This window comes from Triticum aestivum, chromosome 5A (genome assembly GCF_018294505.1).
Source record: "Triticum aestivum cultivar Chinese Spring chromosome 5A, IWGSC CS RefSeq v2.1, whole genome shotgun sequence".
In the NCBI taxonomy this organism is placed as follows: domain Eukaryota; kingdom Viridiplantae; phylum Streptophyta; class Magnoliopsida; order Poales; family Poaceae; genus Triticum; species Triticum aestivum.
Genome location: NC_057806.1, coordinates 147,840,144 through 147,865,816, shown reverse-complemented (window position 1 = coordinate 147,865,816; position 25,673 = coordinate 147,840,144).

The following is a 25,673-nucleotide window of genomic DNA, read 5'->3' as shown; positions in this document are numbered from 1 at the left end:
CGGGCAAGTTACCCCAGCAAGGTTCTTGACCCAGCAAGGGCCTTGCCAGGGGAGTCCACCTCGCCCCTTTGCTCTTCTGTTTCTGGCTTGGCGTTGTTCTGGTGGTCTTGTGTCTTCGCTTCCTTCCTTTGCTCCGCTAGGTGTGGCCGTAGGCGAGGCTCCAACTGCCCGCGCACAAGTAAAGGGGTACAAAATAGGACCCCTCCTTTTGTGCACCGACACATGTGGATCATGAAAAGAATATTTTACGTGATAGTTATATTGTTGAATTTGAGTATGATCCCACATGTAATTATTATGAGAGAGGAAAATATGGTTGTATAAATTTTCATGTTACTAGATTACCTCTCGTTCTGTTGAGATCGTCAATGTTTTATTCCTCTTCTTTGCATATGCTAGTTTTTGCTTGCCATGATAATTTGTTTACTTATAAAATGCCTATGCATAGGAAGTATGTTAGACTTTAACTTGTTTTTCACATGCTGCATGATGCTCTCTTTGTGTTTCAATTGCTATCTTTCATGTGAGTATCATTAAAAATTATCAAATGCCTAGCTAGGGGCATAAAACGATAGCGCTTGTCGGGAGGCAACCCAATTAATAAAATTTATTTTTGTCTTTTTCTTTCTGTTCTTGAGTGTTTGCACAATTGTGCCTCTACTATGATTGTGTTTTTTGTGTTTTAATTAGTGTTTGTGCCAAGTAAAGCCTTTAGGATCTTCTTGGGTAATAGTTGTTTGATCTTACTGAAAAACAGAAACTTTTGTGCCCATGAAAATAATTTTCATTTTTAACCAGAGCGTGATAAAATACCAATTCTTTTTGCACTAGATTTTTATAAAAATTTCTCAGGTCGTCCTAATTTTCAGAGTTTTTGGAGTTATAGAAGTATTCGAAATACCCAGATGGCTATATACTATTCTGTTTTTGACAGATTCTATTTTCTTTGTGTTGTGTGCTTGTTTTGATGACTCTTTGGTTTTCTTTGAAGAGTTTTTGCCACAGAAAAGTTGGAATACAGTAGATATAATGCAAGAATAAGATATGAATTGGTTTGCAGCATCACTTATAGTAGTGATTTGTTTTCTTATACTAACAGATCTCATTAAGGCTTTGTTGAGTTTTGTGTGATTGAAGTTTTCAACTTTTGGGTTATCATACGATGAATGAAGGAAAAAGGAGTAAGAAGAGCCTAATCTTGGGGATGCCCATGGGATCACAAGCTATTATCCAAAGAGAAGAAAGCAACTAAGCATGCGGATGCCCCGAGTGGCATCCCCTCTTTCTTCAAACGACCATCGGTATTTCTCGAAGCTATATTTTTATTCGTCACATACTATGAGTTCTGCTTGGAGCGTCTTGTATGATATGAGTCTTTGCTTGTTTTTCTTTGTGTTTTAAGTCTTGATCCCTTGCTGGACACACTTGTTTGAGAGAGCAAAAATTTATGCTATGACTTGTTAGAATTTCTCTCTATGCTTCACTTAAAAAAATTGAGCTATGAAATTGCTCTAGTGCTTCACTTATATCTTTTTGAGCACGGTGTGCTTTAGTATTTTTGAAGAAATGCTCTCTTGCTTCACTTAGATTTATTTGAGAGTTAGTAATTTTTTAAGAAATTATGTCTTGCTTCACTTAAATTATTTTGAGAGAAAGAAATACTATGCTCATGATCTTCACTTATATTTGTTTGAGCTTATCAAAAGCAACACATGAAAATTAGTCCCAAAGTGATAGATTTCCAAGAAGGACATAATAAAAACATTCATGAAGATCATTGGACAAAGTAAACTTGATTATTTGTAATAGTTTTGAGATATGATTATGTGATATGTAAGTCATGTTGATGAGTAATTGTGCTTTAGTTAGAATATTGGTGTTAAGGTTTGTGATTCCCTATGCAAATCAGGAAAGTCAATAGTTATGAACTGAAATTACATCCTACTTGTGGTGCATTATTCGGTGTTAATTATGATTAACGCTTGCTTATGAGATTTGTCATTTCTTGGTTGGTCGCTTCTCAATATTTTGCTAGCCTTCATTTTGCACTAAGTATGATCACTACTTGTAAATCCAAAATTCTTTAAACCAGTTTTGCCACATGACTCCACTATATCTATCTATATGTGGTATTATTTTGCCGTTCTAAGCAAATTTGTATGTGCCATCTCTAATATTCAAAATAAATTTATCTTTTGTGTGCTCGCACCGCTCGCGAGGCGGTGAGGGGTGGCTAATATTTTCCATGCTAGATGTTTATTCTTACGATGAGTGTTTATTCACTTGTCATTGCACGAGAGTAAGGCAAAGTTATTAGGGATGCCCGGTCCCGAAATGAAAAATGAATTTACTTTATGTTATCAAACAATAAATTCCTTGGAAAGTGTTCGTATGGGAGGCACCCGTGGATACAGTTAGCCATGGAAAGTAAAGTATGCTGGAAAAAGGAATAAACTTTATTTTCTGTTTGGGGACCGCCTATGATATATCTAGCATGGAAAGTGTTGGGAACTCTAAGTCATTTTTGTTGGTGGGAAAAGTATGCCTTTCAAAATGTTTTTATCTCTCAATTTTCGCTTTGAGCTCTGGCACATCTACAAATCCCTATACTTCCCTCTGTGAAGGGCCTTTATTTTACTTTATGCAATTTTTATTTTTAAATTTGAGTCTCCATATTCTCTTATAAAGCACCAACTAGGGGGCACTATGATCATACTTGAGCATTGGGTGTAGCTAATATGAGAGTGTGTTTCATGAATGGATCAATGATTCAGCATGATGGGCTACGGATAACTTATTTTAGCGTTGATATTTTGAATGACATGGTTGCTTGTTTGATATGCTTGAGTATTTAAGTCTCATGTCAAAACTAGACTATTGCTTTGAATCATATAGAAGTCCAAATGTCCATCATATAAAGAAAAGAATATGAGATGACATGTTAGGTAGCATTCCACATCAAAAATTCTGTTTTCATCATTTACCTACTCGAGGACGAGCAAGAATTAAGCTCGGGGATGTTGATACGTCTCCAACGTATCTATAATTTTTATTATTCCATGCTATTATATTATCATTCTTCGATGTTTTATAATCATTTTACATAATTTTTGGGTACTGACCTATTGACATAGTGCCAAGTGCCAGTTGCTATTTTTTGCATGTTTTTTACATCACACGTAATCAATATCAAACGGAGTCCAAACACAGCGAAACTTTTTGTGGATTTTTTTGGACCAGAAGGCATCCAATGGGATAGAGAAGTGCCTGGGGGTGCTCCGAGGTGGGCACAACCCACCAGGGCGCGCCTGATGGCCCAGGCGTGCCCTGGTGAGTTGTGCCCACCTCGGGTGCCCCCAAACCGCCTCTTTGCTCTTTAAATACCCCAATATTCCAGAAACCCTAGGGGAGTCGATGAAAATCAATTCCAGCCACCGCAGAGTCTAGAACCACCAGATCCAATCTAGACACCATCACAGAGGGGTTCATCATGTCCATTGGTGCCTCTCTGATGATGTGTGAGTAGTCTTTTGTAGACCTTCGGGTCCGTAGTTAGTAGCTAGATGGCTTCCTCTCTCTCATTTGATTATCAATACAATGGTCTCTTGGATATCCATATGATGTAATTATTTTGTGGTGTGTTTGTTGGGATCCGATGAACTTTGAGTTCATGATCAGATCTATCTCTTTTTATCCATGAAAGTTATTTGAGTCTTTGATCTCTTATATGCATGATTGCTTATAGCCTCATATTTCTTCTCCGATATTCAAGTTTTGTTTGGCCAACTTGATCTATTTATCTTACAATGGGAAGAGGTGCTTTGTGATGGGTTCGATCTTACGGTGCTTGATCCCAGTGACAGAAGGGGAACCAACACGTATGTATCGTTGCCATTAAGGATAACAATATGGAGGTCTATTTCTACATAAATAGATCTTGTCTACATCATAGTCATCGTTCTTATTGCATTACTTCGTTTCTCCATGAACTTAATACACTAGATGCATGCTGGATAGTGGTCGATGTGTGGAGTAATAGTAGTAGATGCTGGCAGGAGTCGGTCTACTAATCCTGGAAGTGATGCCTATATAATGATCATTGCCTGGATATCATCATGATTATTTGAAGTTATATCAATTTCCCAATAGTAATTTGTTCACCCAACGTTTGCTATTTTTCTCGAGAGAAGCCACTAGTAAAAACTAGGCACCCCGGGTTTCTTCTTTAATATATTTTCCTTTGCGATCTATTTTCCTTTGATTTTATTTTCAGATTATTAAAACAAAAATACAAAAAAACCTTGCTGCAATTTATTGCTGCCAATTTATGGCGCTGTTTTGCGGAAGGGATTGACAACCCCTTTTACATGTCGGGTTCCGAGTATTTGTTATTATTGTGCAGGCACTGTTCAAGAATTCGCCTGATTAACCAGTTAACGGGCCAATTAATTGCTACTCATAGCATGGCCGAATCGAATAACACATATTCGTTGCGTTAACTTGTCAGGCCGATTAATTGGCCAGTTAGACCGATTAATCCGTTGTCATGCCGATTAATACCTGCTGGACCATTAACGGGTGGGCAAACAAGGCCCAAAATTTTGGCCCATAACCCCTTCCATCCCCATGCCGCTCCTTAATAGATAGGATTAATAATTTTACCTCCTCTCTATGCTTTTCATATGTGTATGGCAGCATATTTTGGTATACCACATAGCTGGGAGCATGAGAGTATGGTACAATACATTAAAAAATCTAGAGATATGTTGGCAAGTTTCTATTCAATCTACCGATTAATGGTCGACCAATTAATCCAGTTAATAGGCTGATTCACCGATTAGTCGCTACTCCTAAACTGACCAAGCAGCTACCAGTTAACGATTTCTTGAACATTGTGTTGTTTACGTAGTGTTGCTTGGTTCTCCTACTGGTTCGATAACCTTGGTCTCATCACTAGGGGAAATACCCACCGTTGATGTGCTGCATCACCCCTTCCCTTTTGGGGAAATACCGACATAGTTCTAGCAGACATCACCGAGATTCAATCACGGATCTCCATACCTTGTTCAACCTCGTTATTGGCAAGTCTCTTTACTAGCTCGTTCCATAATATAAGATCCCGTGACTAAAATCATTAGTTAGATGAAGCTTCTTGTGATTTTATATTACCAATAGGGCCCATAGATATCCCTCCGTCACACAGAGCGACAAATCCCAGTCTTGATCCATGAAACCCAATAGACACCTTCAAAGATACCTATAGATCACCTTTATGGTCACCCAGTTATGAAGCGATGTTTGATAGCACACAAGGTATTACTCCGTTGTTCAGGAGTGACATGATCTCATGGTCTAAGGAACAGATACTTGACATGAAGAAAGCTCTAGCAAATAACTAAGTGATACGATATGTTGCTGAGCTCACAGTTGGTCTTGTCCGTCACATCATTCTCCTAATGATGTGAATGACAACTCATGTCTATGGTTAGGAAACCTTAATCATCTTTGATCAATGAGCTAGTCTAGTAGAGGATCACTAGGGACACATTGTTGTCTATGTATTCACACATGTATTTAAGTTTCTAGTCAAGAGAGTCATCGGATCCGATGCACTAGGTACAACTCCTCGATCGGACATGAACTCCTTCATCCAGACTCCTTCCTGTGCTACTACCGAAGCAGCTATATACTCCACTTCACATGTAGATCCCGCTATGATGCTCTGCCTGGAATTGCACCAACTGACCGCTCCATGATTGAGAATATATACGTATCCGGTCTAAGACTTCGAGTCATCCGGATATGTGTCGAAACTAGCATCGATGTAACCCTTTATGACGAGTTTTCCGTGACCTCCATAAACGAGAAACATGACCTTAGTCCCCGTGAGGTACTTAAGTATATTTTTGACCGTTGTACAGTGATCCACTCCTGGATTACTTTGGTACCTCCTAGGAAGACTTATGGCAAGGCACACATCAGATCTGGTACAAAGCATGTCATACATTATAGAGCCTATGGCGGAGGCATAGGGGATGACTTTCATCCTTTCTCTTTCTTCTGGCATGGTCGAGCTCTGAGTCTAACTCAACTTCACACCTTGCAACACAGGCAACAACCCCTTCTTTGACTGGTCCATTTTGAACTTCTTCAAAATCCTGTCAAGGTATGTGCTCTGTGAAAGTCCTATCAGGCGTCTTGATCTACCTCTATAGATTTTAACGCCCAATATGTAAGTAGCTTCACACATGTCTTTCATTGAAAAACTCTTGTCCAAATAACCCTTTATGCTTTCCAGAAATTCTATATCATTTCCAATCAATAATATGTCGTCCACATATACTATTAGAAATGCTACAGAGCTCCCACTCACTTCTTGTAAATACAAGCTTCTCCGTGAGTTTTTATAAAACCAAATGCTTTGATCACCTCATCAAAGTGTGTATTCCAACTCCAAGATGCTTACACCAATCCATAGATGGGTCGTTGGAGTTTGCATACTCTATTAGCATCCATTAAGGAACACATTAAGGATGTCGTTTTGACGTCCATCTGCCAAATTTCATAATCAAAAAGCCCCCAAGCCGGTCCTGAAGGAAGTGTCGGACATACCTTCCTATGAGGGAGGAAGGGGCGCCCCAGCAGCGGGCACGGGGCCAAAGCACCGTCGGTAGGAGCCCCAGCCTCCTGACGACTCCTGAGGAGGAGCTGTGATAACGCACAAGTATAGGGGTCAGTTGTAGGCTCTTTCGATAAGTAAGAGTGTCGAACCCAAGGAGGAGCTAAAGGTAGAACAAATATTCCCTCAAGTTCTATCGACCACCGATACAACTCTACGCACGCTTTATGTTCGCTTTACCTAGAATAAGTATGAAACTAGAAGTACTTTGAAGGTGTTGTAGGATAGGTTTGCAAGATAATAAAGAGCACGTAAATAAATACTAGGGACTGTTTAGATAAAGAAACAACTAAGTTAGTTTTAGAAGACAACTTTTTGTCACAAAAAAGTTATTTGTCCCTAGGCAATCGATAACTAGACCGGTAAACGTTATTGCAATTTTATATGAGGAAGAGGCATAAGCTAACATAGTTTATCTCCTTGGATCATATGCACTTATGATTGGAACTCTAGCAAAAATCTGTAACTACTAAAGACCATTAAGGTAAAACCCAACCATAGCATTAAAGTATCAATTCCTCTCTACTCCCATACGCAAACAACCTACTTACTCGGGTGTGTGCTTCTGTCACTCACGCCACCCACCATAAGCGGATCATGAACATATTGCAAACCCTACAGTGGGGATCCCTCATGCTTGCGCGACACGGAGAGCACCATAGGACAGCACCAATAATAAAACATGCAACTCAAACCAACCATGATCATCAATCAACCCATAGGACAAAACAGATCTACTCAAACATCATAGGATAGCCATACATCATTGGGAAATAATATATAGCATTGATCACCATGTTTAAGTAGATATTATAGAGGAAGAAGGTGTGTTACACTACTGTATAGCGGGGGAGAGAGTTGGTGAGGATGGCGGCGAAGTTGTTGGTGTAGATCGCCATCACGATGATGACCCCGGCGGCGTTCCAGCGCCACCGGGAGAGAGGGGGAGAGAGCCCCCCTTCTTATCCTTACTTGACCTTCCCCCTAGATGGGAGAAGGATTTCCCCTATGGTCCATGGCCTCCATGGCGGCAGAGGGGCGAGAGCCCCTCCGAGATTGGATCTCTCTCTCTATTTCCTTCTGTTTCTGCACTCCCTGTTTCTGTCCTTTCACCATTTCTTAAATTCCCGGAGATCCGTAACTCCAATTGGGCTGAAATTTTAACACGATTTTATCTGGATATTAGCTTTCTTGCGTCGAAAGAAGGGCACCAACTTCCTTACGGGGTGGCCACAAGGGCTAGGGCGCGCCCTACCCCCTGGGGCGCCCCCCTGCCTTGCCACCGCCTCGGGCATCGTCTCGCGTGTTTCCATTTCCCAAAATTCACATATATTCCAAAAAAATTTCCGTAAGTTTTTATCGCGTTTGGACTCCGTTTGATATGGATTTTCTGTGAGACAAAAAAGATGCAAGAAAGATAAACTGGCACTAGGCTCTAGGTTAATAGGTTAGTCCCAAAAATAATATAAAATATCATATTTATGCATATAAAACATCCAAAACAAATAATATTATAGCATGGAACAATCAAAAATTATAGATACGTTGGAGACGTATCAAGCATCCCCAAGCTTAATCCATGCTCGTCCTCGAGTAGGTAAATGATAAAAATAGATTTTTTGATGTGGAGTGCTACCTAACATATTTATCCATGTAATTTTCTTTATTGTGGCATGAATGTTTAGATCCATAAGATTCAAAACAAAAGTTTAATATTGACATAAAAACAATAATACTTCAAGCATACTAACAAGCAATCATGTCTTCTCACATGGCCAAAGAAAACTATCCCTACAAAATCATATAGTATGGCTATGCTCCATCTTCATCACACAAAATACTCAAATCATGCACAACCCCGATGATAAGCCAATCAATTGTTTCATCCTTTTCAACTTTCATGCAATACATGAGCGTGAGCCATGGACATATCACTATAGATGGAATAGAATATGGTGGTTGTGGAGAAGACAAAAAAGAAGGAGACAGTCTCACATCAACTAGTCGTATCAATGGGCTATGGAGATGCCCATCAATAGATATCAATGTGAGTGAGTAGGGATTGCCATGCAACGGATGCACTAGAGCTATAAGTTTATGAAATCTCAAAAAATAAACTAAGTGGGTGTGCATCCAACTTGCTTGCTCACGAAGACCTAGGGCAATTTGAGGAAGCCCATCATTGGAATATACAAGCCAAATTCTATAATGAAAAATTCCCACTACTTTGAAGCACAAGTGTGTAAAAAGGATAGTAACATTGCCCCTTCTCTCTTTTCTCTCATTTTTGGCTTCTTTGGCCTCTTTTTTGGCTTCTTTGGCCTATTTTTTTGGCTTCTTTGGCCTCTTTTATTTTTCCTCACACGGAGCAATGCTCTAATAATGAAGATCATCACACTTTTATTTACTTACACTAGTACGCGTTGGTGCTATACAAACGGTTTTTAACCCCTTTCCGCGACGACATTTGGAACCGTCGCCTAGTGAGTGTGGGCGATAGGGGGGTCCTTCCCACATGACCCAGAAACTGTTGGGGATAGGGAGACTTAACGCATACAGTTGTCCCAATATAATTGTTTTCGATATCTCGAATATCCCAAACACTTCATCATTGCTACTCATTTGTGCTCGCATTGCCATCGCAGTCGGAGTTTTGTGGTTTTACCTAAAACCAGGCAGATTCTAGGTACGGGAGCTTTCCAGGCAGATTCTAGGCACGGGAGTTTTACGATGCCTGGCACATCACAAACAGTTCATGATTATAAACTGTGTATGATAGGTAGATAATCACACACATTTATTTTCCCGCACCATATGTGATAGCGTCTGACATCACACACTGATAACCCACAAGTATAGGGGATCAATTGTAGCCTCTGTCGATAAGTAAGAGTTTTGAACCCAATGAGGAGCTAAAGGTAGAAAAAATATTCCCTCAAGTTCTGTCGACCATTGGGACAACTCTACGCACGCTTAACGTTCGCTTTACCTAAAACAAGTATGAAATTAAAAGTACTTTGTAGGTGTAACGGGATAGGTTTCCAAGAATATAAAGAGCATGTAAATAAAAACTAGGGGCTGTTTAGGTAAAGTAGCAATAAAGTTAGTATAGCGAGTGTGGAAAAGTGTTGGTAGGAGTTGCGAAATTGCCCCTAAGCAATTAACTACTTTACTAGACCGATAGCAAGTTTTATGTGGGAGAGGCCACTGCTAGCATGTCATCCCTGACTTGGAATTCTATGCACTTATGATTGGAACTATTAGCAAGCATCTGCAACTACTAATGTTCATTAAGGTAAAACCCAACGATAGCATTAAGATATATTGGTCCCCCTTCAATCTTGTATGCATCAATTTCTATGCTAGGTTGAAGCTTATATCACTCTTGCCCTCCAATACATAGTCCTATCAACATACAACTAACCCTATGGTGTGATCCACGTGCGCGCTCATATGATGGGCACCAAAGGACAGCAACATAACCACAAGCAATTTAAACCAATCATAGCAATTCACCAATTACCGATAGGACAACAAAAATCTACTCAGACATCATAGGATGGCAACACATCATTGGATAATAGTATGAAGCATAAAGCACCATGTTCAAGTAGAGGGTACAGCGGGTTGCGGGAGAGTGGACCGCTGTATATAGATGGGGGAAGGTGATGAAAATTCTGGTGAAGATGACGGAGGTGTTGGTGTAGATCGCTGTCACATGATGATGGCCCGGCGGCGTTCCAGCGCCACCGGGAGAGAGGGGGAGAGGGCCCCCCTTCTTCTTCTTCTTCTTCTTCCTTGACCTTCTCCCTAGATGGGAGAAGGGTTTCCCCTCTAGTCCATGGCCTCCTTGGCGGCGGAGGGGCGAGAGCCCCTCCAAGATTGGATCTGTCTCTTTGTCTCTCTCTGTTTCTGTGTTCGTGATTCTAGCCTTTCATTGTTTCTTATATTCTCGGATATCCGTAACTCCAATTGCATTGAAATTTGAACAAAAATTTTATCCGGATATTAGCTTTCTTTTGGCGAAAGAATGTCACCAACCGCCTTATGGGGTGTCCGCGAGGGTCAGGGGCGTGCCCCTCGGCCTCGTGGCCCCCTCGGGCATCGTCTCGCATTGATTCCACTTCTGAAAATTCACATATATTCCAAAAAAATTATCCGCCAGTTTTTATCCCATTTGGACTCTGTTTGATACGGATTTTCTGCGAAACAAAAAACATGCAACAAATAGGAACTGGCACTAGGCACTGGATAAATATGTTAGTCCCTAAAATAGTATAAAAAGTTGCCAAAAGTATATAAAAGTTGTAGAATATTGGCATGGAACAATAAAAAATTATAGATACGACAGAGACGTATCACACACGCTTTGCAAACGGCAACTACCATTTTTGAGGGTTTTCTCCATTAAATGAATATTGCTCCGAAAGACGTCACCTGAAGGATTATCAACAAAAGAAGTGCGTGATGCGGTAAAATTCCACAAACCTTACCTTGTAGGCACAAAGTTGTAGGAAAAACATCACGTAAATTGGACTCATCAACTCCCCCAAGCTTAAGTCTTGCTCGTCCCTTGGCAAGTGTCATGGCATGTAAATAACGAGGTCACCCTTGTGCTTATAAGATATGGATAAAAAAGGTATGAGTCTATTACTCTCAAGAGGGACATTTGTTGATGATTATATATATGTGCAAAGAATAGCCCATACTTACTCTGGTGATGATCACGCAGGCATCCACATCCTATTATTTAATTTTACTAAGGACAAGTAACAACTTCATATCCTAGTTCATTGTTGTTTCAACCAGGCAAGCATTTTTCTCTTTCCTTTATTTTTCTCATAGACTTTTTAAATAAAAAGGGTTCACTCTCCCCTCATTGAATCATACAAAGGCTCAAAAAAAACTTTAAGTGCAAGCCAACCTTATTTCTCATAGAGACTTCATTTCCCAAGTTATTTTTAGTAGAGGACTAATTAATTCATTTTCCCTTAAGTAAGTTGAATCCTTTAACGAGCTAGCTTATATAGTTGTTCTATCTCCCTTAAAATATTACACAACTAAGATGTGGGGGACTTATAATCATCAGGTAAGTAAATATGCACTACTTATTTAGGTCACAACAACCATGAAGCATGTTCTCCAAAAGAAAGCAATGATCTCACACATCAAGATATTCCTAAACTCATTGGAAGGGGCCGTCCTTTATTTAAGAGAGAAAATTGATAGTTCAACCTTATCAAAAATAAAGCTTATACTCTAATCTTACAGAAAGGTAAATTTAGAAAGGGTAAAGATACAAATGAAGGGGAACATTGCATGAAAATCAAAAAGTTTCCTACGAACACCCAAGATCTAATCTAGGAGATGCATAGCAACGAGAGGGGAGTGTGTCTACATACCCTCATAGACCAACAACGGAAGCATATAAAACGTGGTTGATGTAGTCATACTCTTCGTGATCCATCACGATCCAACAGATCTAGTGCCGAACGAATGACACCTGCGAGTTTAGCACACGTGTGGCTCGATGACATTTCCTCCTCCTTGATCCAACAAGAGAAGGCAGAGAAGTAGATGGGATCACAACCAGCCTGATAGTGTGGTGGTGATGGTGGTGGTGTAGTCGGAATACCGATAGGGCTTCGCTAAGCGCTATGTGGGCGTGTAGTGTGTACCAAGGTAGAGAGGGGGCAGTGGGGTTGTGGCATGTATTTGGTGCGCCGCTCCCCTCAATATATAGGTGTGGAGGGGCTAGGAGTCCAGCCCTTCTCCTCCTAGGGCTGGAGCCAAGGGAGAAGGAATTGGACTCCAAAAGTCCAATTCTTCTCCTACTTAGACTCTCCTTCCACCTCTTCCCTTTGCCAATGGGCCTTTGAGGACTTGTGTGCCTGGCCCAATAAGGCCAGGGTGCCTGCCCTCAGCCCATGCTAGCCCTAGGGCATGGGGAATCCTTGGTGAACTTCTGGACTCCTCCGAAAGTCTCTGGAACCTTCTGGAAGCTTCCTGGTACAATACTGGAAAAAAACCAAACTTTCTGTGGAACTCTGAAAACAACTTTCCATATATAAATATTTACCTCTCAACCATTCCAAAACTCCCCGTGACGTCTAGGATCTCATCCAAGACCAAACAACATTTGGCTATCAACATCAAATATCCCAATACTACTCTAGCATCAACGAACATTAAGCGTGCGACCCTACGGGTTTGAGAACTATGTAGACATGACCAAGACACCTCTCTGGTCAATAAACCATAGCGAAACCTAGATGTCCATATTGGTTCCTACATATTCCACGAAGCTCTTCATCAATTGGACCACTATGTCAAAGATTCAGTTAATCCTGTATGAAATTCCCTTTGTCCGGAGATAGGTTACTTGCGCGAGTGACACGTCTCCAATGTATCTACAATTTTTGATTGTTCCATGCTATTATATTATCATTCTTGATATTTTATAATCATTTTATATCATTTTTTGGTACTAACCTATTGACATAGTGCCAAGTACCAGTTGCTCTTTTTGCACATTTTTTACATCACAGGTAATCAATATCAAAAGGAGTCCAAACGCAGCGAAACTTTTTGTGGATTTTTTTGGACCAGAAGACATCCAATGGGCCGGAGAAGCGCCTGGGGGTGCTCTGAGGGGAGCACAACCCAGCAACGCACGCCTGGAGGCCCAGGCGCTCCCTGGTGGGTTGTGCCCACCTCGGGTGCCCCCCCGAACCACCTCTTTGCTCTATAAATACCCCAATATTCCAGAAACCATAGGGGAGTCGACGAAAATCAATTCTAGCCACCACAGAGTCCAGAACCACCATATCGAATCTAGACACCATCACGGAGGGGTTCATCATGTCCATTGGCGCCTCTTCGATGATGTGTGAGTAGTCTTTTGTAGACCTTCGGATCCGTAGTTAGTAGCTATACAACTTCCTCTCTCTCGTTTGATTCTCAATACAATGGTCTCTTGGGGATCCATATGATGTAATTCTTTTTCGGCGTGTTTCTTGGGATCGAACTTTGAGTTTATGATCAGATATATCTCTTTTTATCCATGAAAGTTATTTGAGTCTTCTTTGATCTGTTTTATGCATGATTGCTTATAGCATCGTATTTCTTCTCCGATATTTGGGTTTTGTTTGGCCAACTTGATCTATTTATCTTGCAATGGGAAGAGGTGCTTTGTGATGGGTTCGATCTTACGGTGCTTGATCCTAGTGACAGAAGGGGAACCGACACGTATGTATCGTTGCCATTAAGGATAACAATATGGGGTCTATTTCTACATAAATATATGTTGTCTACATCATGTCATCATTCTTATTAATTTACTCCATTTCTCCATGAACTTAATACACTAGATGCAAGCTGGATAGAGGTCGATGTGTGGAGTAATAGTAGTTGATGCAGGCAGGAGTCGGTCTACTAATGTTGGACGTGATGCCTATATAATGATCATTGCCTGGATATCATCATGATTATTTTAAGTTCTATCAATTGCCCAATAGTAATTTGTTCACCCACCGTTTGCTATTTTTCTCGAGAGAAGCCACTAGTAAAAACTACGGCCCCCGAGTCCCTTCTTTAATATATCTGCCTTTGCAATCTATTTTCCTTTGCTTTTATTTTCCGATCTATTAAAACAAAAATACAAAAATACTTTTCTGCAATTTATTTTATCCAAGATCTATTTATCCTATCTATCATATTTTTATCACGTCCGTTTGCCAATTACTGGCACCGTTACCCGAAAGGGATTGACAACCCCTTTTACACGTCGGGTTGCGAGTATTTGTTATTTGTGTGTAGGTGTTGTTTACGTAGTGTTTCTTGGTTCTCCTACTGGTTCGATAACCTTGGTCTCCTACTGGTTTCATGAATGGATCAATGATTGAGCATGATGGGCTAGGGATAACTTATTTTAGCGTTGATATTTTCAAAGGCATGGTTGCTTGTTGATATGCTTGAGTATTTAAGTCTCATGTCAAAACTAGACTATTGCTTTAAATCATATAAAGGTCCAAATGTTCATGCTATAAAGAAATGAATATGAGATGACATGTTAGGCAACATTCCACATCAAAAATTCTATTTTTATCATTTACCTACTCGAGGACGAGCAAGAATTAAGCTTGGGGATGCTGATATGTCTCCAACCTATCTACATTTTTTGATTGTTCCATGTTGTTATATTATAATTCTTTGATGTTCTATAATCATTTTATATAATTTTTTGGTACTAACCTATTGACATAGTGCCAAGTGCCAGTTGCTCGTTTTTGCATGTTTTTTACATCATAGGTAATCAATATCAAACGGAGTCCAAACACATCGAAACTTTTTGTGGAACTTTTTGGACCAGAAGACATCCAATGGGCTCGAGAAGCGCCTGGGGGTGCCCTGGTGGGTTCTACCCACCTCGGGTGCCCCCGAACCGCCTCTTTGCTCTGTAAATACCCAAATATTCCAGAAACCCTAGGGGAGTCGACGAAAATCAATTCCATCCGCCGCAGAGTCCAGAACCACTAGATCCAATCTAGACACCATTATGGAGGGGTTCATCATGTCCATTGGTGCCTCTTCGATGATGTGTGAGTAGTATTTTGTAGACCTTCGGATCCATAGTTAGTAGCTAGATGGCTTCCTCTCTCTTGTTTGATTCTCAATACAATGGTCTCTTGGAGATCCATATGATGTAATTCTTTTGCGGTGTGTTTGTTGGGATCCAATGAACTTTGAGTTTATAATCAAATCTATCTCTTTTTATCCACGGAAGTTATCTGAGTCTTCTTTGATCTCTTATATGCATGATTGCTTATAGCCTCGTATTTCCTCTCCGGTATTTGGATTTTATTTAGCCAACTTGATTTATTTATCTTACAATGGGAATAGGTGCTTTGTGATGGGTTCGATCTTACGGTGCTTGATCCCAGTGACAGAAGGGGAACCAATACGTATGTATCATTGCCATTAAGGATAACAAGATGGGGTCTATTTCTGCATAAATAGATCTTGTCTATATAATGTCATCGTTCGTATTTCATTACTTTGTTTCTCTATGAACTTAATACACTAGATGCATGTTGGATAGCGGTCGATGTGTGGAGTAATAGTATTAGATGCAGGCAGGAGCCGATCTACTAATCTTGGACGTGATGCCTATGTAATGATCATTGCGTGGATATCATCATGATTATTTGAAGTTCTATCAATTTCCCAATAGTAATTTGTTCACCCACCAATTTGCTATTTTTCTCGAGAGAAGCCACTGTAAAAATTACGCCCCCGGGTCTCTTCTTTAATATATTTGCCTTTGCGATCTATTTTCCTTTGCTTTTATTTTCAGATCTATTAAACCAAAAATAAAAAAACCTTGCTACAATTTATTTTATCCGAGATCTATTTATCCTATCTATCATATTTTTATCATGTTCGTTTGCGAATTTCTGGCGTCGTTACGCGAAAGAGATTGACAACCCCTTTTACACGCCGGGTTGCGAGTATTTGTTATTCGTGTGCAGGTGTTGTTTACATAGTGTTGCTTGCTTCCCCTACTGGCTCAATAACCTTGGTCTCAACACTAAGGCAAATGCCTACCGTTGTTGTGCTGCATCATCCCTTCCTCTTTGGGGAAATACCGACATAGTTCTTGCAGACATCAGCAAGATTCGATCGCAGATCTCCATACCTAGTTCAACCTCGTTATTGGCAAGTCTCTTTATTCATTCTGTAATACAAGACCCTGTGACTAAAATCATTAGTTAGATGAAGCTTCTGGTGATGTTATATTACTAATAGGGCCCAGTGGTATCTCTCTGTCAAACAGAGCGACAAATTCCAGTCTTGATCCATGTAACCCAATAGACACCTTTGAAGACACCTATTGTAGCATCCCAAATTTTCAATTCGGAATGTTATACATAGGATATGCATGCATATCATATTTTATTGCATTTCGTTCTTGTGATCCTCGAAATCCTAAGCAACTCAAGGACCCTCGGAGAGAGTTGGGGATTTTCCCTCGTTCTCATATTTGAGTTTTATCAAATATTGAAACAAGGATCACTTTGGTTTTAATTACTTTTCTCCTCCAAAAATATTTCATATTAAAATTATATGAGAGGAGATAATATGACTTCTCCAAAATAAATGAAATGTTGGAGCAAAAATATTAAAATCAATTTGTATTTTTATTTGGGGTTTTATCGCAATTTTATTTGAATTAGGAAAAATATACGCTTTTGAAAATTGCATTAGAGGCCCAAATAAATGTTCACCTTGTCCAGCATATTTTTAGAGGATGGGGAGAATTTATTTCAGGATTTTTGGAGTCCGTTTAGTATTTCTTTTCTTTGTTTTTCTGAGAGGAATTATTAAAAAAAAAGTAACTGACCTAACCGGGCCGTGTCCGCCTAGGACTCCTGGCCCGGCCGGCCTTTATAAGCCGGGAGGCCCGACCCCAGCAGCCCAGCGCCCCGCCCGAAACCCTAAGCCGCCGCCGCCCTAGCGCCGCTGCCGCCGCGCTACTGTCGTCGCCCCGCCCTGTCGCGCCGCCACCCGCGCCGCTCGCCGGAGTTCGCCTCCGCCACCGCCAGTTTTCTTTGCTGGTTCGGTTTTTCTGGTAAAAACCCTAGATCCGTTTTTTAATAGATCAGTTTGGTTTTATGTTCATTTTAACGAACGGTTTTCACCCGTTACTCGCAGACAGCGAACGTTCGTTTGTTAGCCTCTTCATCAGTTTTCTTTTTCCAGGGTTTTTCCGCGATTATTTTTTATCGCGATTTCTGCCCTGTTTTTCGTTTTAGTCTATCTTTTCGCTCGTTTATCGGAATCAGGCGATTCAAGCGCCTAGATCTTCGTATCAAAGCCCTCTTTCTGTTTAACCAACTTGAACAAGATTTTGGTACTGTAAAATTTGACTTTAGTCTAGATTAGTAATCGGATCTTGTTTCTTTCGCAGTTGGAGTTTAGTTGCTCTGTTTGATTTGATTCTTTTTGCATACCGGAGTTTTTCAGTTGAACTTTCTGGTTATATCTTCTAATTTGAGATTTACTAGTGCATCTTTGCTTGATTGATTATGTATGCTATTGTTTGTTTGCGATAGAACACCCGGAGTGCGAAGCGTGCTACTACAAGTCTTTAGGATTTGCAGATCGTCAGCAAGGCAAGTAACACTTTGATCATACCCCTTTATCACCCAGTTTTTATACATTAGTTTCAACCTTCACACATTGCATGAGTAGGATCACTCAACATGTGGGTCTGGGACGTAGATAATGAGGTAGAACCTATTACCTATTTTATTATCAAACCCTTGGGAGTTATTTCTACGTTATGCTTATATTGCCATGCTATGCTCGTAGACATGGTTTGGGTTTGAGTGTATCCATGACAGATGTGAGTTGTTAATCAATGGTTCAACTTAAGGTGGAAACTTTAATACACATCTGGGTGGATTGCTTGTGGGAACCTAGAGAATCCAGTGTTGTCCTAGGATATCCCGGAGTACCCGTGTGATCATCCTACGGTCCGCCGCCCAGGCTCAAAGGGATCATAAGAATATTCATGCTAGAAACATCCATATGTAGCCACAAGCCATTATGGGCTCTGGCATAATTGAGTAAGTTGCGTGAGTTCTTGAAGAGGTGGACTAGTAGATGTAGGGGATTGTAGGTGTACCGGTTCACCCGGAGTAAAGAGCAAATGCTTCTGAAAGATTGTGTCTCGGTCATCCGTTTCTCAAACACCCTTTAGTGCGAGAAATCCAACGGAGGAGATCGAATCTTGTGGGGGAAAGTGTGCAAACCTCTGTAGAGTGTATAAACTAATCATGGTTAGCCATGTCCCCGGTTATGGACATCTTGAGTATCTGCTTCTTGGATTATCATATGGATCTCATCACTCTAAATTAATTTGTTGGGTTGATAATTACTTTTAATTGGGATTGAGTTGGAGGAACCTTCTCAATATTATTCAACTACCATGATAGTTAAATAAAATATATTCCTTTGTTGTAGGAAAAAATGGCTTTTCGCAAAACATATTAACCATACAGCGTCCACCAGCCATATATACATATAGTGATAGTTTTTAGCTGTTCATTACTCTCATGTGTTACATTGCCAGCATATTCCATGTGCTGACCCGTTTTCGGGCTGCAACATATCATGTTGCAGACTTTTCAGACGAGGAGTAAGGTGCGATAGGTCGTTTGTCATGCACTTAGCTATGTCGTTCGAGTTGATGGACTCACTTTATCTTCCAAGCCTTCCGCTGTTATCGTATTAGATGGCCTTAAGCCATATTTATTGTTTATAAGTTCTCTCTTGAGACATTCGATGTAATAAGTGTGTTATTTCCACTCTGTTATAAATCCTTCGAGTACTGTGTGCGTCAGCATTACAGATCCAGGGATGACACTGAAGCACAGAGACTTGACCATTTGAGGTCGGGTCACTACAAGATGGTATCGGAGCACACAGTGAATGTAGGACACAACCACTAAGAAAAGCCATAGGCCACTCTTCTATACTTATTTCTGACTCCTCTCCATTTTCTACTCTTTAGGATGGTGGATACGATGAACAAGTTTGCACAACCGGATGAAGACACACCTTTTGGAGGACACTTGAAGGAAGTCACTATGTACCTGAACATTGGAATACCAAGCTTCACCGGGACCTATACCGCCACTTTACCAGAAGAGGAGCGATGGATGATTCGAGTTCAAGTTCCAGGAAGGACGTTTATGCCAGTCACTAAACCCACAGAGTTTTCCTTTGATGCACCCACCTGGAGTCTAGGCAAGAGTATGGCAGCCCACATCGCTATAGGACGCATCGGCGAAGTTTACCATAAGGAGCTGAAGGACACTATGTACCAGATATGTGGACACCGAGATTAGCAATGGGAGATGATCAACACCAGGAAGGACAGGTCCATTGCAGCATTCATCCAGGAATTAAACCACCACATTCGTCGCTAGGAGAACTAGATGTGCGCAAGCATGATAGATTTGAACAAGGCGATGATCAGGATCACGGAGCTAGAAGAGGAGCTTAAGTCTACACGCGATGGATATGAGGAGGAAATGATGATACTTGTGGAGAGGAATGACGACATGACCAGGAAGCTAGGATTTTTTATGGGAGACCCCGCGCTAGGAGGAGAAGATGACGAACCCAAGGAGATTCATTCTGAAGACTACATCATCATAGACGACACCGATTCCGACCCAGATAGTAGTGATGATGACTATGAAGACGAAGCTGGAGCTGATATCATGGAGTCTTCCACCGATCAAAATTTCTAGTAGACCACCATACTATTAGTAGTACCCCCCCCATGTAAATATTAGTAGTCCGAGCACTGTAAACGACAGTTAGACCGATTGTATGCCCTTGCTTGATTGATTGATTGATATGATATGATTGTGTTTATCTCATGTGCATATGGGTAGTGCTTTCTCATTAGACCTCATTCTATTCTAATCTCTTCCCTCTAAACCCATCATATGCCTCCGAGACGTGACCCCGATTTTGCTTTCGAGCTCACTCAGTTGATCCAGCAGCAGAATGCCTCGATGCATTTGTTAGTTCAGAACCAAGGAAACAACAACAACAACAACAATAACAACCCACCGCCACCACCACCAGTTGACAACTTAGCTTGTTTTCTGAGGCTGCAGCCGCCGGTGTTTTCCACTAGCACCGAGCCAATAGTTGTTGATGATTGGCTGTGCAGGATTGGAAGGGAGTTGACCACCGCAGGTTGCACAGATGCGGAGAAGGTGCATTTTGCCGCACATCAATTGGATGGACCAGCAACCGCATGGTGGGAGAATTACATAACCACTTTTCCTATAGCCAATGTCACCTGGGAGCAGTTTCAGCAAGCATTCGCATAGCCCACGTATCCACGGGAGCTATGAGCATGAAGAAGTGTGAGTTTCACAACTTACGCCAAGGTAACCATATTGTAGGCCAGTATGTGGAGGAGTTTAGTAAGTTATCCCGCTATGCTCTAGATGATGTGGCCACGGATGCCGCGAAGCAGGAGAAGTTTATGGAAGGGTTGAATGATGAGATGATTATGCAGTTAATGGTGGCAACATTTAAAAACTACCAGCAGTTGGTAGATAAAGCTCTCATGATCGAAGGGAAGCAACAGCAGATAGAGAGCCGCAAAAGGAAATATGGACAAGGGAAGTACAATTCAGGAGCTCAGCAGAAGCCTCACTTTACCCCAAACTCGGGAGGGCTTACCCATAACCATGGAGGCCACACTCACAATGGAGGAAGTACCCATAATCATTCTGACCCAAGGAATGGGAATGGGAATGGAGCAAGCAACAATCAGAACCATTCCAATCCAGCCACACCCGCCAAGAGGGACCAAAGCCACATTACTTGTTTCAAGTGCGGGAAGACTGGACATTATGCCACGGAGTGCCCTGAAGTGAAGAATGGAAATGGTAATGGGAGCTATGGGAAGAAGCCCAATCCATTTAACAAAGGACAAGTAAACCACGTGAATGTGGAGGAGGTTGAAGAGCAACCAGATGCAGTTATCGGTAAGTTTTTAGTTAAGTCGTTTATTGCAATCGTTCTTTTTGATACTGGAGCATTGCATTCATACATAACAAGGGGATTTGTGGATAATTATAAGTTGCCCACTAGAGTTCTTAAAACACCTAGGCTAGTAACCTCACCCGGAGCCGAGCATATGACAAGCAATGGATGTTTTCAGATGCCATTAACCATAGGTAGTCATGTTTCCCCCTTTGACTTGATAATTCTGGAGTCGCAAGGATTGGATGTGATACTAGGAATGGATTGGTTGTCGATGTACGGAGGAAACATCGATTGCACCAGTAAGTCAATTCTGCTTACTACCTCCGAGGGAAAAATGATCAAGTATGTATCCAGGCATGCACCAAGGAGAACCCAAGTACATTCTCTCATGGGAGTTATTCGGGAGGAAGTGCCTGTTGCGAAGGATTACCCAGATGTATTTCCAGAGGAGTTACCAGGCATGCCGCCATATCAAGAGATCGGGCTTTTGTTAGAGCTGTTGCCAGGCACCGGGCCTATATCAAAGAGACCATACCGGATGCCCGCGGATGATCCGGAGGAGATTAAGAAACAGATTAAAGAGTTATTGGAGAAAGGTTATGATACGTCTCCAACGTATCTATAATTTTTGATTGTTCCATGCTATTATACTATCAACCTTGGATGTTTTATATGCATTTATATGCTATTTTATATGATTTTTGGGACTAACCTATTATCCCAGAGCCCAGTGCTAGTTTCTGTTTTTACCTTGTATTAGAATATCACAGAAAAAGGAAAATCAAACAGAGTCCAATTGACCCGAAACTTCACGGAACTCATTTTTGGAAGGAAAGAAGCCCAGAAGACTTGGAGTGCACGTCAGGGGATCTACGAGGAGGCCACGAGGCAGGGGGGCGCGCCCACCCCCCTGGGCGCGCCCTCCACCCTCGTGGGCCCCTCGTGGCCCCACTGACGTACTTCTTCCGCCTATATATCTCCATATACCCTAAAAACATCGGGGAGCACAATAGATCGGGAGTTCCGCCACCAGAAGCCTCCGTAGCCACCGAAAGCCAATCTAGACCCGTTCCGGCACCCTGTCGGAGGGGGTAATCCCTCTCCGGTGGCCATCTTCATCATCCCGGTGCTCTCCATGACGAGGAGGGAGTAGTTCTCCCTCGGGGCTGAGGGTATGTACCAGAAGCTATGTGTTTGATCTCTCTCTCTCTCTCTCGTGTTCTTGAGGTGATACGATCTTGATGTATCGCGAGCTTTGCTATTATAGTTGGATCTTATGATGTTTTCTCCTCCCCTCTACTCTCTTTTAATGGATTGAGTTTCCCCTTTGAAGTTATCTTATCGGATTGAGTCTTTAAAGATTTGAGAACACTTGATGTATGTCTTGCCGTGCGTATCTGTGGTGACAATGGGATACCACGTGATTCACTTGATGTATGTTTTGGTGATCAACTTGCGGGTTCCGCCCATGAACCTATGCATAGGGGTTGGCACACGTTTTCGTCATGATTCTCCGGTAGAAACTTTGGGGCACACTTTGAGGTCCTATGTGTTGGTTGAATAGATGAATTTGAGATTGTGTGACGCATATCGTATAATCATACCCGCGGATACTTGAGGTGACATTGGAGTATCTAGGTGACATTGGGGTTTTGGTTGATTTGTGTCTTAAGGTGTTATTCTAGTACGAACTCTAGGGCTGTTTATGACACTTATAGGAATAGCCCAACAGATTGATTGGAAATAATAACTTTGAGGTGGTTTCGTACCCTACCATTCGTTCGTTCTCCGCTATTAGTGACTTTGGAGTGACTCTTTGTTGCATGTTGAGGGATAGTTATATGATCCAATTATGTTATTATTGTTGAGGGAACTTGCACTAGCGAAAGTATGAACCCTAGGCCTTATTTCCTATCATTGCAATACCGTTTATGCTCACTTTTATCATTCGTTACCTTACTGTTTTTATAATTTCAGATTACAAATACTATTATCTACTATCCATATACCACTTGTATCACCATCTCTTCGCCGAACTAGTGCACCTATACAATTTACCATTGTATTGGGTGTGTTGGGGACACAAGAGACTCTTTGTTATTTGGTTGCAGGGTTGCTTGAGAGAGACCATCTTCATCCTATGCCTCCTACGGATTGATAAACCTTAGGTCATCCACTTGAGGGAAATTTGCTACTATCCTACGAACCTCTGCACTTGGAGGCCCAACAACGTCTAAAAGAAGAAGGTTGTGTAGTAGACATCAGGTTACATCCGACGGAGTTCATCACCATGGGGATCCCTAGTGCTATTGGTTGAGAAGAAGGACAAATCTTAAGGATGGTTGTTGATTATCGGGCGTTGAATGAAGTGACAATCAAGAACAAGTACCCACTGCCGATGATCAATGATCTGTTTGTCCAGCTGCAAGGAGCTAAAGTGTTTCCGAAGATCGACCTGGTTACCACTAGCTGAAGATTTGCGAAAAGGATATACCTAAGACAACTTTTACCACAAGGTATGGGCTTTATGAGTATATGGTTATGTCATTTGGATTGACTAACGCCCCTGCCTATTTCATGAGTATGATGAATAAGGTGTTCGTGGAGTTCTTGGATAAGTTTGTCGTGGTGTTCATTGATGATATTTTAGTATACTCAAATAATGAAGAGGAACACAAGGAGCATTTGCGCTTAGTACTCGAGAAACTCAGGGAGCATCAGTTGTATGCCAAGTTCAGCAAATGTGAGTTTTGGTTGAAGTAAGTTGGATTTCTTGGACATGTTATATCAGGAGAAGGTATAGCAGTAGACCCCACCAAAGTTCAGTTAGTAACTGAGTGGTTGGCACCCACCTCAGTTGGAGAGATCCACAGTTTTCTTGGACTCGTGGGATACTATCGGAGATTCATTGAAAATTTCTCTAAGATTGTGAAGCCTATGACGACGTTGTTGAAGGACACCAAGTTCCATTGGACTGAGGAATGTGAAGCAAGTTTCTAGGAGTTGAAGAAACGTTTGACTACAACCCCAGTGCTGATCTTGCCGGATATACGCAATGATTTCCAAGTGTATTGTGACGCCTCTCGCTTAGGACTTGGAGGAGTACTTATGCAAGACGGAAGAGTTGTTTCATATGCCTCACGATAACTTTGAACGCATGAGTTGAATTATGCCACATATGACTTGGAGTTGGCAGCCATAGTACATGAACTCAAGACCTGGAGGCATTTTCTCATTGGAAACCATTGTGATGTGTAGACGGATCATAAGAGTTTCAAGTATACACAGAAGGAGTTGAACCTCAGGCAAAGGAGATGGTTGGAGCTTATAAAGGATTATGATATGAAGTTGCACTATCATCCAAGAAAGGCCAATGTCGTAGCAGACGCTTTGAGCCGAAGGAGTTATGCCAACACCTTAGTAACAGGAGGATTGCCAAAGGAGTTAGCAAAAGATTTCAGGGAGCTACGTTTAGAGATTGTTCCCAAGGGTTTTGTTACAACCATGGAAGTTCAGTCGACCTTGTTGGGAAAGATTTGAGAGGCCCAGAAGGATGACAAAGAAATTGTTGAGATAAAGGAGAAGATGAGCGAAGGCAAAGCCAAAAAGGATTTCGTGAGGATGAGCACGACACCTTGTGGTTCGAGGACCGGATATATGTGCCCAATAATGCAGAGATCAGGAAGTTAATATTACAGGAAGCTCCCAACTCACCATACTCGATACACCCCGGAAACACCACGATGTATTTGGAATTGAAGGAGCGTTTTTGGTGGACTAGAATGAAGAAGGATATTGCCGAGTATGTAGCCGTATGTGATGTATGTCAGAGAGTGATGGCAGAACATCAGAAACCAGCAGGATTACTACAGCCTATGCCGATACCCGAATGGAAGTGGGATAAACTTGGCATGGATTTTATCACCAGATTACCCAGGACCCAATCGGGATATGATTCTGTCTGGGTAGTAGTGGACCGCTTGACCAAAGTAGCTCACTTTATGCCAGTGAAAACCACATATACAAGTGCAAAGTTGGCCAACATATATATGACCAGGATGGTATGTCTGCATGGAGTTCCGAGGACCATCGTATCAGACAGACGAACACAATTTACTTCAAAGTTTTGGCATCAACTGCACCGGACTTTGGGAACCAGGCTGGAGTTCAGTACAACTTTTCACCCGCAGACTGGTGGACAGACTGAGAGAGTCAATCAGATTCTGGAGGACATGTTGAGAGCTTTTGCACTAGACTACGGGTCTAGTTGGGATGATAATTTACCCTACACAGAGTTCTCATACAACAACAGCTACCAAGCCAGTTTGAAGATGGCACCGTTTGAAGCCCTGTATGGAAGAAGATGACGAACACCGTTGATGTGGGATGAAGTTGGAGGCCGCCAGTTGTT